Source organism: Cyprinodon tularosa, unplaced genomic scaffold (genome assembly GCF_016077235.1).
Source record: "Cyprinodon tularosa strain WSP-4 unplaced genomic scaffold, ASM1607723v1 ctg362, whole genome shotgun sequence".
Lineage (NCBI taxonomy): Eukaryota > Metazoa > Chordata > Actinopteri > Cyprinodontiformes > Cyprinodontidae > Cyprinodon > Cyprinodon tularosa.
This window is the reverse complement of record NW_024039077.1, coordinates 71,811-91,014: the sequence shown is the minus strand read 5'-3', so window position 1 is coordinate 91,014 and position 19,204 is coordinate 71,811. Positions and strand designations below refer to the sequence as shown.

The 19,204-nt window shown below is 38.1% G+C and overlaps 1 protein-coding gene across 4 annotated transcripts in view; it reads right to left on the bottom strand.

Annotated features, from left to right (window-relative positions):
* LOC119790380 (beta-1,3-galactosyltransferase 1-like) overlaps positions 1–18,313 on the bottom strand; it is a 232,731-nt gene extending 214,418 nt beyond the window's left edge. For 3 of the 4 annotated variants that reach the window (XR_005281716.1, XM_038295919.1, XM_038295918.1), the window contains exon 1: positions 18,188–18,313. The gene's annotated coding sequence lies outside the window, so the exon portion shown is untranslated. Of the gene's footprint in view, positions 1–18,168 lie in introns of all 4 variants that reach the window. The other variant, XM_038295920.1, reaches the window with a different exon arrangement.
* Positions 18,314–19,204: the final 891 nt, after the last annotated feature.

Genomic DNA, 19,204 nt, shown 5'->3' with positions numbered 1-19,204 from the left:
GATTTTAAAATTTAATTTCAGTACAATATGAGAAAAATGTCAGAATTCTGCCCTTAATTTCAGAATTGTGACTTTTTTCTCAGAACTCTGACTTTAATTTCAGAATTCTGAGATTAATTTCAGAATTCTGAAATTAATTTCTGAGTATAAATCAGCCTTAAGCTGATTTATACTCAGAAACCAGGTCGTCTGCGTGTGTCGCAGTGAATGCAAATGTGCCTATTTTTATGACCTGCATTGCAGAAAACGACTCTGAAGAAGGACCAGCTAGAAGAGCGAAGTGCGTCAGAACGCTGGGACCCTTTTTCCACCTGGATTCCCGCTCTTTTTAGCCCTCATGTCCCTCCGTTGTTGCGCAAACTTGCCCCCACTTCCTCACCGCCTTGGCCGTATCTAGACCCACCGCTAGTTCGTGATTCTCCTTCTTGCGTTGCGGCGTGGAATAAAATAGCGCAGACCACGCTTCAATACTGTGCATAACTCAAAAATATCTGCAACAATCTCACTGCGACACACTGCTGTGGGAGGATAACCAGCCCTTTATGCCGCCTACACTGACCTTATAATCAGATTTTTATTGAAAGATTTACCCATTTCAGTCCCTGATTAATTCCGTTTTGTTAAATTCTGTCCATCTCTTACATGAAAAGAATTAGGAATTAGTGAGACATGTTGGTAGAATGTCCATTACTTTATTAATATAAAAAAGTAGGATATGCTACCTCTATTTACTCTCACCTTAAGAGATTCAGAACAGCTGCAAAAATATGATAAAACCCTCCATGTTCAAGGATGGATGGAGGTGGAATGCTCTAAAGAATAAGCAAACTCTCCGTTATCCGCCGCCTTAAATAACAGGGTTACCTGCTCTCTTTCACAGCTAACAGGAAGGCTAAACGGATAAATGCCATCTATAAGCACTGCAGATGCGTAATAGAAAACATTCCTTTGTGCTTCCTCTGATTCAACTTTTAAAAGCAGATTACTGGAAATAGCCTCACTTCAAGCTAAAATAGCTTAATAAAAACCCAGATAAAGGAGTGTTGCTTTGACCGTGACATGCTAGAGGTTAGATATGGTGTCTAAAGAAAATACAACATTTCTGAGAAGGAAATTAACTTATTGGTTTTTAGTGCTTGTGGCATTCTTTTCTCATACATATATAGGTGTATGAAATCGAGCAGTTGTTGCTAAAAAAAGCTTTCAGACCATCATTTTGTGATTTTTGTTGCTTTCTTATGTCGTAAAGTGTGATTCAGTGAACCAATTTATGATCTCCTTATAATACAGACTATAAGCAGAACTGCTTATTTTGGAAGTTTTTATTGTTTTCGAGAAAATATAATGATCAAGACCGGCCTTTGGAACTTAGCTCTTATTTTGATCATGCTTTTTTTTATGCACAAAAAGTACCAATATCTAAAGAAATGTTTGCAAGAAGCCTGATCTATCTGGTAAAAAACTTTCATTTCGGGAGATTTTCATATTAGAGGCGCTGAAGTGCATAGAAATAGCATCTCATTTCTTCGCCTGTAAAATCCCAGGCCTTCTGACAGAACTTCTCCATCGAATTCAGAGGTTTCCTGTTCTAATAGTTTGCTGAAAAATCCACAGATCAGAACCAGACCGGCTCTAGGCTACCCGGTCAGTTTTACAGCTCCGTTCCAGACAGACCTAATTATCTAAAGATCAGAAAAATGGTGCAAACTAGGGCTGGGTATTTTGGCCAAAGTCCTGAATCGATTTGATTTTGATTCATACAGTTTTAAATTGTTTCTGCTTTTACAATAATGGAAGTGGTTCAACTGTTTATTTTTTCCTGTCACATTAAACACAATGTGCAAACTTGTAAGTCAGATAGTTTAAACTTGAGATGTGAACAAAACTGTCTCAAAAGTGCAAACTTGTTTTCGAAAAGTGAAAAAGTGAAGCCTAACTTGAGCAGGCAGACGTGACACAGCAGACATGCATGAGCTGCATTATCTTCAATGCCAAAAAACATATTTTTTTTGTTCTTCTGTGACCTCTTGCAAAATGTTTTTTGGGATAAATTTGGTGATAATAGTTTTGGATAACAGTCATCTGGTGTCATGATCTTGGCGCTGATGTCTGGCTGTTAGGAATCCAGTGTGTGTGGGCTGTGTTTGTTTTATTTGTGTTCTCTCCCTCCACCACCAGGTGGCGCCGTGTTCTCTTTGGTCCTCCCACACACCTGCGGCTGGTTGGGCTCATTCCTGAAGAATCTTAAAGGAATATTACACCCAAAACATGATTAGCCTTCATTTTCTACTCACTCCCATGCTGAACAACACTCTGGAGTACTTTTTTTATATCTCAAATGCATCTGGAGATCTGGGAGGCTTCTTGCTGTCTGCTGACATTCAAATAATGGAGGTCTATGGTGCCTGAGACAGAAAGGTCCATAAAAGTCCACAAAAAACGTGTCAATATTCCTCCATACTGCTCGTCCAATGTATTCCAAGTGTCCTGAGTGGGTAGCGTCCATAATTTACTCGAAAGGAAGTCATTTAGAATGTTTTTGGAGCATAAACAGTAGTGTATAGGATTTCCTAAAAGCACGTTCATGAGTCTACGTAATCCGCGGCAGACCAAACCAGATGAAAATGCGCATTCAGCGTCTGCTCTGCCAATAATGCAAGCGTAGAAGAAGAAATGTGCTGTTTACCTGTGCAAAGAAAGAAACAACGAAAGAAAAATGTCTGAGGACTTCAGTGTTGAGGAAGAGCATGAGTTCTTTGCCGAGCTGAATGCGCACTTTCATCTGGTTTGGTCTGTCGCGGTTTCCGTTGACTCGTGAACGCGCTTTTAGGAAATCCTATACACTACTGTTTATGCTCTAAAAACATTCTAAATGACTTCGTTTCGAGTAAATTATGGACGCTACCCACTCAGGACACTTGGAATACATTGGACGAGCAGTATGGAGGAATATTGACACGTTTTTTGTGGACTTTTATGGACCTTTCTGTCTCGGGCACAATAGACCTCCATTATTTGAATGTCAGCAGACAGCAAGAAGCCTCCCAGATCTCCAGATGCATTTGAGATATTCAAAAAGTACTCCAGAGTGTTGTTCAGCATGGGGGTGAATAGAAAATGAAGGCTAATCATGTTTTGGGTGTACTATTCCTTTAAGTGGTGGACTGCCACTACCTCGTTGCCAGAATGTTGACCAGTTTTGGGTACTCTAGCCAAGCTGAGTTTAGTTGGGTCAAACTGAGTCTTAGTTTCTCTGAGTTCTAACCTTGTTTTTGTCTTTGCCTTTTCAGCAAAAAGTCATCCTGCAAACTGGATTTGTGGCCTTCTCCCCCTGAAAGGATTGTTTTGAGCTTCACACTGAGCAGGGGATTCATTTCCTGTTCAAGTTCTCCTGGAAATCTAAGTGGCCGTCCGCTCCATTGATCCTCAAGGAACCAACCAAACCCAAAACCTGTCTGCCCTCCAACAAGCCCCCCAATATCTGGATAAACCCACACCGACTGGATTCAGAGAAGAAAACCTTTTTCGGCTAACTTCCCTGGAGTTACCCTGGATTCCCTTACTGATTATTTCAATAAACCTGTTCAACTTAAAAAAAAAAAGCAGCATTGTCTGTAACAACTACAGGGTGTTTGCTGGTCAGCCCCATTTGTTAATGTCTTCAGTCAACCTATTGGCTATATTTGCAGCTGTCTGGCTTGAAGTCATCTTAGTGGTCTGTTGCACGAGATGCGAGGCGCCACTCAGAGGGAAGTCACCTTAATGTCACATATCCAGCACATTATCTTTAGCCGTTTTAAATCCAAAATGGTTCCAGACATCAGACTTCAGTTGGGAAAGCTTGCTGAGTGGCGTCACATGCGTCACTATAAAACTAATCGATCTCATTCCCTAAACATCGATTTTGCAAAAATGTAAAGGAATTGTTCCAAAATCGATTTTTTTTTACCCAGACCTAGTGCAAACTAATGTCAGTCGTAAAATTTCTGCAACCGAGCAGCAATGCGCCGTTTTCCCAGAACCGTTTATGAAAGATGTTAGTACGAAAAAATACGTCCATTTTGAGTGACAGCTGACCTTAGCTACATCTTTAATCCCAACGGAGCGTAAAATAATGCCAAAGTTTGCAACATTAATCTGTTTTTTCTCCATTATTTTATTTTCATTTGATAGAAAAGTGTCTCACACTAACTAACAGCTGCTTCTCTGAATTATTGCTGATCTCTTTCATCCTGACGTTGGGTTAAATTAAGTTATCCTAATCAGCAGAGCTGCTTTAGAGATTTTAATCCCATTATCAATACTTTTGATTATATGCCACTGGATTTTCTGTTAAAACCAAAGAAAATAAACACTTACTGGTCTTTTTTCACCTAAAAGATGTTCTATTTTATTTTAAGACTTCATTTAATACATAACGAAATGTTGAAATCTACATTAGCAGCATGTTTATGATCACAAATTAAATAGCACATCAATAGTACTGCTTTAGATAAAGTTATTTTACTGTGAGATTAAAAGAAATTAGGCATAAATGCTGCTTAAATGAAAAAAAAGTTTAAAAAAAAAAAGGAGGCTGACGCGTTATTTTTAGTGAGTTTAGTTTAAACGCCGCTGAGTCAGATTTGATGACCGCATCTAAAACCGACAACAAATCAGCAGGCTGTTTACGGTTTAATTCATGTTCTATTGAAAGGATTGGTGGGTGGAGGAAAAAAAAAAAAAAAGTCTGTGTGATCCCAGCGTGATGCTGCTGGATATGAATCTATCAGTCATTTGCAAAGGCGAGGGATGCGTGTGGCACGGCTCCAGCCGACGAGATTATCACATGATCCAATAAAGTTTGGACGGCGGTCACAGAAACAGACACAGATGAGAAACGCGCTGCTGCTTTCTGAAGCTCGCTGCACAGAGATGCTCCCAGAGAGAGCAGAGCTGAAGCAGAGAGGGTGTGGATGAACAGCACAGGTCAGAGCGCATCAATGTGAAAGCCAGCAAACACCCTCAGAGAAAGAAAGGATTCAGAGAGAAACCTAGAAAAACAACACAGACTACACCAGAAAGCATCCAGCTTCTGTTGGCTTTCTTTAGAAAAATAGTCTAATAGATTTTCTTTTAGGTAATATAATGATTTGAATTGCAGATGGATTAATTAAAATGCAGGCCTGCCTTTGCAGATGAAGCCTTTGAAGACAAAAGCAAACGGCCAAACCGAAGCTCAGAAATGATTTGCACTGAACCTCTTAAATCCTCTTCACTGCTTCCAGCAGGAACTGAGGAGGCTGGATTCAACTAGTTAGGGCCAGATAGGGAGAGCAAGGCCCCTCATAACTATATTTATCTTATTTACTCATTTATTTGGATTCTTCATGATCCTACTGTGCAACAATCAGAACAATCTATAATTAACTCCAGAACTTTGATATTTAGGTTAGGATTTTTCCTGATTAAAACTAAAATCTTTAGTTTTTACAGTTCAGGGCCAAAGCTGGAGGGTTATCAACTCTTAGACAGCTATCTTAATTTGCAGGCAGACTGTAGTTTTCTCTTTACCAACATGAGCAGAATTTGTTTTAAACATCCTGCTACACAGCACGGTGGTGGCTGAAGCATGCTGTGGGGTGGTTCCAATGTCAGTGAAATAAGAAATATCTTAAAATCCTCCAACTTTATGACAAACCCCTGGCTCTATTCTGGACTCTTTAGTTAAACCTAATTCGAAACAATATTTAGCATGCAATTTGGTAGGAAATTAGACATTTGTCACAATTGCAAGGAGCGCCGAGACACTGATTGCTTTGGAATATAAATAAAAGGCAATTTTTAAACTAAAGGAATTCAATCTAGAGAGTAATACAGTAATATCTCTCTTTAAGTGGCAGAGATATTTGAAGTAGGGCTGCAGCTAAAGATTATTTTGCAAATCGATTCATTTGTTGATTTTTTTTTTTTTTTGATGAATAAATTAAGAATCTCATAGCCAAAGTTTCCTTAAAGAAGATTTTTTACGATATCAAACCAGGGGAATTTAAAACTTTTCCACTTGAGGAGTTCTGGATAGTATGGAAGAGGATTGGGGACACTGAAAAAATAATAAAAAGTTGACTGATTTTTAAATTTTATTTCAGTTTAATATGGGAAACAAGGCAGAATTCTAACTTTTTTCTTAAAATTCTCACTTTATTCTCAGAATTCTGGATCTTAACGTAGATGGGCACCATGAAGGAAGAGATGTGGGAGCGCTCAGCTTCACTGAAAGAGATGTGAGTTGTTTGAGAGGGCCAGTGACATACTGGTGAAGAATTATGGAATTAGGCGACTTTTTACATAACAGAGGGGTCCCTGGTGATGCCATTTCATTAATGGAAGAGCAGAAGGTGATTAAAACAAGAGAGCTAGTCTCTAAAACAGACATGGCTACGGCTTGATGCTAACATGTTTGTTAGCTGTCAGAAAAGTCAGAATTCTGAGAAAAAAAGTCAGAATTCTGAGATTAAAGTCAGAATTCTGAGAAAAAAAAGTCTGAATTCTGAGAAAAAAAAAGTCTGAATTCTGAGATTAAAGTCTGAATTCTGAGATTAAAGTCTGAATTCTGAGATTAAAGTCAGAATTCTGAGGGGGAAAAAAGTCAGAATTCTGAGATTAAAGTCAGAATTCTGAATTTAAAGTCAGAATTCTGAATTTAAAGCCAGAATTCTGAGATTAAAGTCTGAATTCTGAGATTAAAGTCTGAATTCTGAGGTAAAAAAAGTCAGAATTCTCAGATTAAAGTCAGAATTCTGAGATTAAAGTCTGAATTCTGAGAGAGAAAAAAGTCTGAATTCTGAGATTAAAGTCTGAATTCTGAGATTAAAGTCTGAATTCTGAGATTAAAGTCTGAATTCTGAGATTAAAGTCTGAATTCTGAGATTAAAGTCTGAATTCTGAGATTAAAGTCTGAATTCTGAGATTAAAGTCTGAATTCTGAGATTAAAGTCTGAATTCTGAGGGGGAAAAAAGTCAGAATTCTGAGATTAAAGTCAGAATTCTGAATTTAAAGTCAGAATTCTGAATTTAAAGCCAGAATTCTGAGATTAAAGTCTGAATTCTGAGATTAAAGTCTGAATTCTGAGATTAAAGTCTGAATTCTGAGGGAAAAAAAGTCAGAATTCTCAGATTAAAGTCAGAATTCTGAGATTAAAGTCTGAATTCTGAGATTAAAGTCTGAATTCTGAGATTAAAGTCTGAATTCTGAGATTAAAGTCTGAATTCTGAGAGAGAAAAAAGTCTGAATTCTGAGAGAGAAAAAAGTCTGAATTCTGAGATTAAAGTCTGAATTCTGAGATTAAAGTCTGAATTCTGAGATTAAAGTCTGAATTCTGAGATTAAAGTCTGAATTCTGAGATTAAAGTCTGAATTCTGAGATTAAAGTCTGAATTCTGAGGGGGAAAAAAGTCTGAATTCTGAGATTAAAGTCTGAATTCTGAGATTAAAGTCTGAATTCTGAGATTAAAGTCTGAATTCTGAGATTAAAGTCTGAATTCTGAGATTAAAGTCTGAATTCTGAGATTAAAGTCTGAATTCTGAGATTAAAGTCAGAATTCTGAGATTAAAGTCAGAATTCTGAGATTAAAGTCAGAATTCTGAGATTAAAGTCAGAATTCTGAGATTAAAGTCTGAATTCTGAGATTAAAGTCAGAATTCTGAGATTAAAGTCTGAATTCTGAGAAAAAAAAGTCAGAATTCTCAGATTAAAGTCAGAATTCTGACTTTTTTTTCACAGAATTCACAGATTAAAGTCAGAATTCTGAGTTTTTTGTCATATTATACTGAAATAAAATTTAAAAAATCAGTAACTTTTTTTTTTTCCCCCCCAGAGGCCCTAATCCTCTTCCGTAGAATACAGCATATTGACAGACTAAAAATTTTCTTCTTTTAATCTTGCATGTAAATGTAAATTTTTCTACAACGTTGGTATAACTGCAGCTCTAAGTGAATCTCTCTGTCAGCTGAAGGCATGTTTTAGAGTCTCTATACTCCAGTTAACGATGAATCAATTACTTAATTAGTTGCCAATTATTTCAATAATCCATTAATTGTTTCAGCCCCAGTTTGAAGGGTTAGGCGCCTCACCGAAGGGAAGAGAGTTGCAACTAAAGATAAGGGAGCATTTGAGGACATGAAAGCAATTAAACCCTGAAGCCAAACATGTATATGCTTGTGGTTAGAGGGAAATCTAAATATGTTTGCTAGGCTACTTACACAACAAAAGTCTCAATATTCTAAAAGGATTTTATGTAACAGACGAGCATAAAGTAGAATAGATTTTAGACTGTTGGGTTTTTAAAATACAAAATCTAGAAAATGGATTTTGATACAACAAATAAACTCCAGAAACTGCCTCCTAATTGTTAGTAAACAGACTAGTGCACCTTTGCAATAAGGCCTCTGGGGTTGTTTTATACTTGTGGCAGCATGATGCTGCGGGATTGTAGGGATAGAGCATGCTGTGGGGTGGTTCCAATGTCAGTGAAATAAGAAATATCTTAAAATCCTCCAACTTTATGACAAACCCCTGGCTCTATTCTGGACTCTTTAGTTAAACCTAATTCGAAACAATATTTAGCATGCAATTTGGTAGGAAATTAGACATTTGTCACAATTGCAAGGAGCGCCGAGACACTGATTGCTTTGGAATATAAATAAAAGGCAATTTTTAAACTAAAGGAATTCAATCTAGAGAGTAATACAGTAATATCTCTCTTTAAGTGGCAGAGATATTTGAAGTAGGGCTGCAGCTAAAGATTATTTTGCAAATCGATTCATTTGTTGATTTTTTTTTTTTTTTGATGAATAAATTAAGAATCTCATAGCCAAAGTTTCCTTAAAGAAGATTTTTTACGATATCAAACCAGGGGAATTTAAAACTTTTCCACTTGAGGAGTTCTGGATAGTATGGAAGAGGATTGGGGACACTGAAAAAATAATAAAAAGTTGACTGATTTTTAAATTTTATTTCAGTTTAATATGGGAAACAAGGCAGAATTCTAACTTTTTTCTTAAAATTCTCACTTTATTCTCAGAATTCTGGATCTTAACGTAGATGGGCACCATGAAGGAAGAGATGTGGGAGCGCTCAGCTTCACTGAAAGAGATGTGAGTTGTTTGAGAGGGCCAGTGACATACTGGTGAAGAATTATGGAATTAGGCGACTTTTTACATAACAGAGGGGTCCCTGGTGATGCCATTTCATTAATGGAAGAGCAGAAGGTGATTAAAACAAGAGAGCTAGTCTCTAAAACAGACATGGCTACGGCTTGATGCTAACATGTTTGTTAGCTGTCAGAAAAGTCAGAATTCTGAGAAAAAAAGTCAGAATTCTGAGATTAAAGTCAGAATTCTGAGAAAAAAAAGTCTGAATTCTGAGAAAAAAAAAGTCTGAATTCTGAGATTAAAGTCTGAATTCTGAGATTAAAGTCTGAATTCTGAGATTAAAGTCAGAATTCTGAGGGGGAAAAAAGTCAGAATTCTGAGATTAAAGTCAGAATTCTGAATTTAAAGTCAGAATTCTGAATTTAAAGCCAGAATTCTGAGATTAAAGTCTGAATTCTGAGATTAAAGTCTGAATTCTGAGGTAAAAAAAGTCAGAATTCTCAGATTAAAGTCAGAATTCTGAGATTAAAGTCTGAATTCTGAGAGAGAAAAAAGTCTGAATTCTGAGATTAAAGTCTGAATTCTGAGATTAAAGTCTGAATTCTGAGATTAAAGTCTGAATTCTGAGATTAAAGTCTGAATTCTGAGATTAAAGTCTGAATTCTGAGATTAAAGTCTGAATTCTGAGATTAAAGTCTGAATTCTGAGATTAAAGTCTGAATTCTGAGATTAAAGTCTGAATTCTGAGATTAAAGTCTGAATTCTGAGATTAAAGTCTGAATTCTGAGGGGGAAAAAAGTCAGAATTCTGAGATTAAAGTCAGAATTCTGAATTTAAAGTCAGAATTCTGAATTTAAAGCCAGAATTCTGAGATTAAAGTCTGAATTCTGAGATTAAAGTCTGAATTCTGAGATTAAAGTCTGAATTCTGAGGGAAAAAAAGTCAGAATTCTCAGATTAAAGTCAGAATTCTGAGATTAAAGTCTGAATTCTGAGATTAAAGTCTGAATTCTGAGATTAAAGTCTGAATTCTGAGATTAAAGTCTGAATTCTGAGAGAGAAAAAAGTCTGAATTCTGAGAGAGAAAAAAGTCTGAATTCTGAGATTAAAGTCTGAATTCTGAGATTAAAGTCTGAATTCTGAGATTAAAGTCTGAATTCTGAGATTAAAGTCTGAATTCTGAGATTAAAGTCTGAATTCTGAGATTAAAGTCTGAATTCTGAGGGGGAAAAAAGTCTGAATTCTGAGATTAAAGTCTGAATTCTGAGATTAAAGTCTGAATTCTGAGATTAAAGTCTGAATTCTGAGATTAAAGTCTGAATTCTGAGATTAAAGTCTGAATTCTGAGATTAAAGTCTGAATTCTGAGATTAAAGTCAGAATTCTGAGATTAAAGTCAGAATTCTGAGATTAAAGTCAGAATTCTGAGATTAAAGTCAGAATTCTGAGATTAAAGTCTGAATTCTGAGATTAAAGTCAGAATTCTGAGATTAAAGTCTGAATTCTGAGAAAAAAAAGTCAGAATTCTCAGATTAAAGTCAGAATTCTGACTTTTTTTTCACAGAATTCACAGATTAAAGTCAGAATTCTGAGTTTTTTGTCATATTATACTGAAATAAAATTTAAAAAATCAGTAACTTTTTTTTTTTCCCCCCCAGAGGCCCTAATCCTCTTCCGTAGAATACAGCATATTGACAGACTAAAAATTTTCTTCTTTTAATCTTGCATGTAAATGTAAATTTTTCTACAACGTTGGTATAACTGCAGCTCTAAGTGAATCTCTCTGTCAGCTGAAGGCATGTTTTAGAGTCTCTATACTCCAGTTAACGATGAATCAATTACTTAATTAGTTGCCAATTATTTCAATAATCCATTAATTGTTTCAGCCCCAGTTTGAAGGGTTAGGCGCCTCACCGAAGGGAAGAGAGTTGCAACTAAAGATAAGGGAGCATTTGAGGACATGAAAGCAATTAAACCCTGAAGCCAAACATGTATATGCTTGTGGTTAGAGGGAAATCTAAATATGTTTGCTAGGCTACTTACACAACAAAAGTCTCAATATTCTAAAAGGATTTTATGTAACAGACGAGCATAAAGTAGAATAGATTTTAGACTGTTGGGTTTTTAAAATACAAAATCTAGAAAATGGATTTTGATACAACAAATAAACTCCAGAAACTGCCTCCTAATTGTTAGTAAACAGACTAGTGCACCTTTGCAATAAGGCCTCTGGGGTTGTTTTATACTTGTGGCAGCATGATGCTGCGGGATTGTAGGGATAGAGAAGCTAATCGGAACTGTGCCGCCTTTAAATTCGTAGGGAAGCGTTTCCGAAACCTCCCGAGGATTGGGAATGGTTCACGACTTTACACGGGTGAATAAAGTGAATGTGATTGATCATTTATCAAGGGGGCGGGGTTGTTATTGCGGAAGGTTTGCAAGCATGTTTGGTTGTGGCCGGTTTGTCGTAAGCATCTTGCTAACCAGTTAGTGCTAGTAGGTTCTCAATCGGAAAATCCATTGGGACCAATTAGCACTTAGGAACGACACTGTCAAGGAACGCTATGGACAGCGAGAACATGCAAGAGGAGGAGAGTTTAGTGTCGGAGGTCGTGGATGAGTCTCCTCCATCATCCATTTTTTATTTATAGGAGGAAAGCGGGGATGAAGATGTTGTGGAAGAGGACGCCAGGGCAGCAGAAGCTTGGTTTGGTGTAGAAGGCTTCCAGCCGTACATGTTTGAGCCCTTGCCTCGCAACGCTGCCAGTTCTGTTAGCTCTACGCCTGCCGAAGACACAGACGTCCATCCCCGTGAACACTGGGACGGAACTCAATGGGAAAGTAAATGATTCTTATTTCTTATTTCAACCGTTGCTTATATTAGCTGCGACATATGAATCAAGATGCTATGAACGAAAAAATTAAATTGACAGATGACCGTTGATATATGATTGGCTGAATTTAGGTGAACAAGCTGACGTATAACTAACTAAAATAAAGGAGAAAAAAAACAGATTTTAAGACAGCATTTTTTTTAAATAGAAATTTTCTAACTTTTGGGACAATATGGTCTGATAAAGAATACATTTATATACATATTTAAGCCAGAATGATTTGACATTTAAATTAGGGATGCACGATATAATCGGCCCCCTATCGGTATCGGCCTTAAAACTGAATATCGGACATCGGCCACCCCACCGATATTTAACCCGATATTTGATCAGCTTCTGAGTTTCTAAAGTCTAAAAAAAAAAAAGAAAATACTACTACTTCTTCCTTAAAAACTTCCTTTTTACAGACTTAAAAACTTCTGAAGACGAGGGAAAAAATATTGATACATTAAAATATCACAATATCTTCATATGCTGATATATTGCCATTTAAAAACACCATATCAATCTCTTTTACTAATGAAATATTGCTATATGTCATCGTTATGCTACGAAATCCCCCGAAAATCCACAAAATTTTGCCATATTTTTATATGTTGATATATTGACGCGGTATCGATCTATTTTACTAACAAAAAACTCACAAGAATTTGCAAAATATCACGAGAGTTTGTAACAGAATGATGAAATTTCACGAGATTTTGAAAGTAAAATAGATCCATACCGCATTTTAAAAAAATCGATTTGATATCAGCATATGAAAATATATTTGAGTATATTATTTTTCAAAGTATCAGAAATGGATAATAAAACTGCTATTTTCAATGACTACTTATTTTTGTCCAGCTTTAACATCGGTATCGGTTATCGGCTACATGAGTTTTAAAATATCGGCATATCGGATATCGGCCAAAATCCCAATATCGTGCATCCCTAATTTAAATATGACTTCCCTACAACTTTAATCTGATTCCTCTAAAAACATTTCTAGCTTCACTTCAGCTTTGCTACTATTTTAATCTCAACCAGATTGGTTCATCTTGGGAAGGATGCTCAACTGGATTTGGACTTTGACTAGAACATTCTAACATTAAAAAAGGCAGAAATAATTCATTGTACTTTTAGAAATAATCTATTATAATTCCCTTTCCATCTTCAGATCACATAAATCTCAATTAAATGGGGATTTTAAACAGTTAGTGGGGAATGAATACACATGTTTGTTTGTTGCTATAAAAGCTGTTACTATCACCAAGCAGGAATCCTTTACCGTCGTTTCACACGCTGGTGTCAAACCGGCATTTAAGGCACCTCATATTTTGGCACCTCTACATCGCAGCTTAATGGTGACTGACACTAATTCCAAGCGTGACGTGAAACCAATGCCAGTGAAAGGAAAATGGGCCTAAATTCAAACTGATAGTCTTTCATAAAGTGGCAATTTCCAAACAGACTTAAAGAAACACGGCTGACATTTGACGAGGCGGGCTGTACCGTTCCCCCCCAAGGGCGTCCAAATGCCATCACACTAACAGCAACCAACAGCAATCTACCGACTGACGGATTTTCCCATTAAACCGAGCTGACAAGAAAAGCAGCATCAGAACCATAAGTACACTGAAACTATGGAACGAGTTAATAAGCCCGCCGGTAATCCACTTTTCTTTTGCAGTCTTTACAAACGCCATTCATCAACGTCACGTAGAGTTTATCTCATCTTGGAGGGGCCTCGCTTTGGACCATAAATCCAACTCCAATCATTTCCAGCACTGAAATATGATGTAATTAAACAGAATCTGGAGGTGCCTGTGGGGGGGGGGAATCTTTATCCAGCCAAAAATACACCTTCCATTTCCTAACCGCTAATACAAGTGAGAATGATTTAATGTAGAACATCTGAAAGAGATCGATGCTTTCAGCCTCCGACAGGCAGGATGCCTTCGCAGATGGAGGAAAAACCGGGCGTCATACGCGAGCATCCCGGGAGCCGCCTTCCTCTCACAGGATGTCAATAAGATTTAGCTTCCAACACAGCAGCAGTAAACAGAGCTTTTATAGATATAAGGACTGCCATCACAGGAGGAAGTGTTTAACAGTGATTCGCGGCTCCGGTTCCTTTTAAAAAAGGCGGCTGGAAACAGTTGATTCTGGAAGAGACGCCTTAGAAAAATCCTAATCTGAAAAAAAGAAGCATGAGCTGATGAATTGATCTGCAATAGTTTATTTTCCGAATGATCCAGCAGCTGTGAGAGCGGCGATGGCAAACAGGAGATGCCTCGTTCAGAAACCCTTCTCTGAGAACATTTGTAGAGAGTCGGTTAAAAGAAATAAAAATCCAATGATCACTTCATTTCCAGACGGTACAATTATATTCGACTGGTATGAAGTTTAAGAGGTAAGTTAGGAGCTTTTTCACACAAAAGGATTAAATTTAGTCCTTTCTTTGATGAAGAGCTGAAGCTCAGTCGATTGGACAACAATTACATGTTGATTCTGGTTTGGATTTAGGTTTGAGCTTTGACTAGGCCACGGATCTGCAACCTGGGGCTGCAGGGCGACGCTACTCTTTAGGCTTTAATAGCTTTGAGCAAAACAGTAAAGAACCGAACAATTCTTTAGACAGACGTGTTTACATTACTTTTGTTCATTTTCTATAGAAATAAATTTCAAGAAAACTTTTATTTTAGAGGGTATTCAACATTTTCCAGGCCTAGGACCCCCAAACTGATGGCAAGCTGGAGCAGGGACCCCTACTTCTAATAATTGTATTAAATAGTGTTATATCAAACTGGTCCTATAGTCATTCTGTTACATATGGTGTAATGTAACGAAAGTAAATTCGCCCTGGGAACACAGTCATGTTTTTGGACTGTGGGAGGAAGCCGGAGTACCCGGAGAGAACCCATGCATGCTCAGGGAGAACATGCAAACTCCATGCAGAAAGACCCCAGGCCGGGAATTGAACCTAGAACCTTCTTGATGGCATGATGGAGGCAAGGTGTTGTGAATGAAACGGTGCCCAGCTTGAAAGAGCTCCTGTGTGTCGCTGAATGTGTGCATTGATGACTGAAAGACATCTTCTGCCTCCATTTATCTGTTTACTACAGTGTTTTGAATTCATGTTAATATTTATTTAAAGACATTTTAATAAGTGGGGAAAAGATGCAGGGGGAATATATAAAAAAAAGTCTAATCAACCAAAACGTTTGCGACCCCCATGCAGGACCTCCGTGCACCCCCTAGGGGTTGCAGACCCCCTGTTGCAGACCTCTGTGTTAGAGGATAAAATAAGCTTTGTTGAAATGCTGGAAGTTCCTGCAGGCTTTTTATCTCATATTCACAGGATAAAAACATTATAATTTAAAGGAATAGTACACCCAAAACATGATTAGCCTTCATTTTCTACTCACCCCCATGCTGAACAACACTCTGGAGTACTTTTTTGATATCTCAAATGCATCTGGAGATCTGGGAGGCTTCTTGCTGTCTGCTGACATTCAAATAATGGAGGTCTATGGTGACCGAGACAGAAAGGTCCATAAAAGTCCACAAAAAACGTGTCAATATTCCTCCATACTGCTCGTCCAATGTAATCCAAGTGTCCTGAATGGTTAGCGTCCAGAATTTACTCGAAACGACGTCATTTAGAACGTTTTAGAGCCTAAACAGTAGTGTATAGGATTTCCTAATAGCGCCCCCATGCGCGTTCACGATTCTACGGAAGCCGGCAGACCAAACCGGAAGAAAGTGCGCATTCAGCGTCTGCTCTGCCAATAATGCAAGCGTAGAAGAAGAAATGTGCTGTTTTCCTGTGCAAAGAAAGAAACAACGAAAGAAAAATGTCTGAGGACTTCAGTGTTGAGGAAGAGCATGAGTTCTTTGCAGAGCTGAATGCGCTGGTTTGGTCTGCCGGCTTCCGTAGCGTCATGATCGCGCTTTCAGGAAATCCTATACACTACTGTTTATGCTCTAAAAACATTCTAAATGACTTCGTTTCGAGTAAATTCTGGACGCTACCCACTCAGGACACTTGGAATACATTGGAAGAGCAGTATGGAGGAATATTGACACGTTTTTTGTGGACTTTTATGGACCTTTCTGTCTCGGGCGCCATAGACCTCCATTATTTGAATGCCAGCAGACAGCAAGAAGCCTCCCAGATCTCCAGATGCATTTGAGATATCAAAAAAGTACTCCAGAGTGTTGTTCAGCATGGAGGTGAGTAGAAAATGAAGGCTAATCATGTTTTGGGTGTACTATTCCTTTAAGGGTAAAATAGGCTGAATTAAATGCATGTTAAAGGAATAGTACACCCAAAACATGATTAGCCTTCATTTTCTACTCACCCCCATGCTGAACAAAACTCTGGAGTACTTTTTTGATATCTCAAATGCATCTGGAGATCTGGGAGGCTTCTTGCTGTCTGCTGGCATTCAAATAATGGAGGTCTATGGTGACCGAGACAGAAAGGTCCATAAAAGTCCACAAAAACGTGTCAATATTCCTCCATACTGCTCGTCCAATGTAATCCAAGTGTCCTGAGTGGGTAGCGTCCAGAATTTACTCGAAACGACGTCATTTAGAACGTTTTAGAGCCTAAACAGTAGTGTATAGGATTTCCTAATAGCGCCCCCATGCGCGTTCACGATTCTACGGAAGCCGGCAGACCAAACCGGAAGAAAGTGCGCATTCAGCGTCTGCTCTGCCGATAATGCAAGCGTAGAAGAAGAAATGTGCTGTTTTCCTGTGCAAAGAAAGAAACAACGAAAGAAAAATGTCTGAGGACTTCAGTGTTGAGGAAGAGCATGAGTTCTTTGCCGAGCTGAATGCGCTGGTTTGGTCTGCTGGCTTCCGTAGTGTCGTGAGCGCGCATGGGGGCGCTATTAGGAAATCCTATACACTACTGTTTAGGCTCTAAAACGTTCTAAATGACGTTGTTTCGAGTAAATTCTGGACGCTACCCACTCAGGACACTTGGAATACATTGGACGAGCAGTATGGAGGAATATTGACACGTTTTTGTGGACTTTTATGGACCTTTCTGTCTCGGGCGCCATAGCCCTCCATTATTTGAATGCCAGCAGACAGCAAGAAGCCTCCCAGATCTCCAGATGCATTTGAGATATCAAAAAAGTACTCCAGAGTTTTGTTCAGCATGGGGGTGAGTAGAAAATGAAGGCTAATCATGTTTTGGGTGTACTATTCCTTTAAATATCTTCATTTTCTATGTGTAAACCTTTTGAAAACCATGCATCATCTGCAGAAAGTGCAGGTTTCTAATGTAAGATTGTATATTTTTTTTCATCTCCCCTGATTTCCTGCTTGGATCAGAGTGTTTTTCCACAAATAATAAGTCAAATCATAGCTTTTTGTTGGGTCTCTAATTTAAAATCAGAGTAAAAATAAATGATAATTCTACAGTTGCAGAAAAGAGAACATTTTCTTAATATATGCTTGTGAATCTTCAGACTTTTTTGCAGCTTGAAAGCCAACAGTTGCTTTAAAGAGACAAGTGTTACCCCAGGACTGGAGAAAATGTGGAGAGGCATTGCTGTAACCACATCAAGCAACCTTTTAATTCCAAATAAGAAGAGGATTCTGTTAGAATAAATCTGTTTTCCTGTTCACAGCATGTTTTATGATGACCCCTTTGACTGCTTCGGCACAAAAGGTCACATCCAGCTCTTCCCATTTCCACCTGATAAATCACTTCTACTGCTATGAGGCGTCAAAGTGCACAGCACTATAAAAAAAAGGGCAGCTTACTCTCATCTGCTTATGTGGATTTATTCCCTCATCTTCCTCTGCCACATAAATGCCAATAAGCTCAGCATCTGCCCTGCTCTTGTTTTAATGATGGCATGCACTAAAAATCACAGATGATCCCAGGCTTAACTATATGTTGCTTCAACAGTCAGTTATTAGAAATGAATAAAACGCACACAAAAAAGTAAACATATAAGATTCATTTGATTCTAATCAGTAGAGAGAAGGTCAAACAGCGGGTTTTTAAACAAAGCTGGGTTCTTTAACTCCGTTTCACTCTTATAGACAGCAGCTGGGAGCCTGAGGTGACCGGTTTGATTGCCAGGAAACACAGACGCCCCCCACCCACACACACACACACACACACACTGAGCGCACCTCTTTTCCAAACACCTACCCGCGCGCGGCCAGCTTCCTCCGGTTCAATAAGTTCTATCTCTCCGAGCTCCGCTCCGCTTCTGTCATCTCACCGCGCGGGTCTCGTGCAGCCTTTGCGGCGGACGGATAAAGGTGGAGGGAGGGGAGGGAGGGGCGTTCGACCAATCAGCGGAGATCTAACGGGGAGGGTGAAAGGCAGCCAATAGGGAGCGCGGTGGAGAGCGAGCGCGAGCGCAGCGGCGAAGGGTTTTTTTTTTTGTTCCCCGGTGAGATGAGACTTTGAAGCAACAGCGCGAGCGCTCAGCGTCTGATGGCATCTAACTACACCCACGGCCCGTTTAAACTGCAGGTTTCAGCGCAACGCCTGACTGCTATTCCCTACGGAAGAGGATTAGGGCCACTGAAAAAAAATAAAAACAAGTTAACTGATTTTTTAAATTCTATTTCAGTTTAATATGGGAAAAAGTCAGAATTCTGAGAAAAAAGTCAGAATTCTAAGGGGAAAAAAAGTCAGAATTCTGAGATTAAAGTCAGAATTCTGAGAATAAAAAGTCAGAATTCTGAGATGAAAGTCAGAATTCTGAGAAAAAAGTCAGAATTCTGAGATTAAAGTCAGAATTCTAAGGAAAAAAAAATCAGAATTCTGAGAACAAAAGTCAGAATTCTGAGATTAAAATCAGAATTCTGAGATGAAAGTCAGAATTCTGAGAAAAAAGTCAGAATTCTAAGAAAAAAAATCAGAATTCTGAGATTAAAGTCAGAATTCTGAGAATAAAAAGTCAGAATTCTGAGATGAAAGTCAGAATTCTGAGAAAAAAAAGTCAGAATTCTGAGATTAAAGTCAGAATTCTAAGAAAAAAAAAATCAGAATTCTGAGATTAAAGTCAGAATTCTGAGAATAAAAAGTCAGAATTCTGAGATTAAAGTCAGAATTCTGAGATGAAAGTCAGAATTCTAAGGGGAAAAAAAGTCAGAATTCTGAGATTAAAGTCAGAATTCTGAGAAAAAAAAGTCAGAATTCTGAGATTAAAGTCAG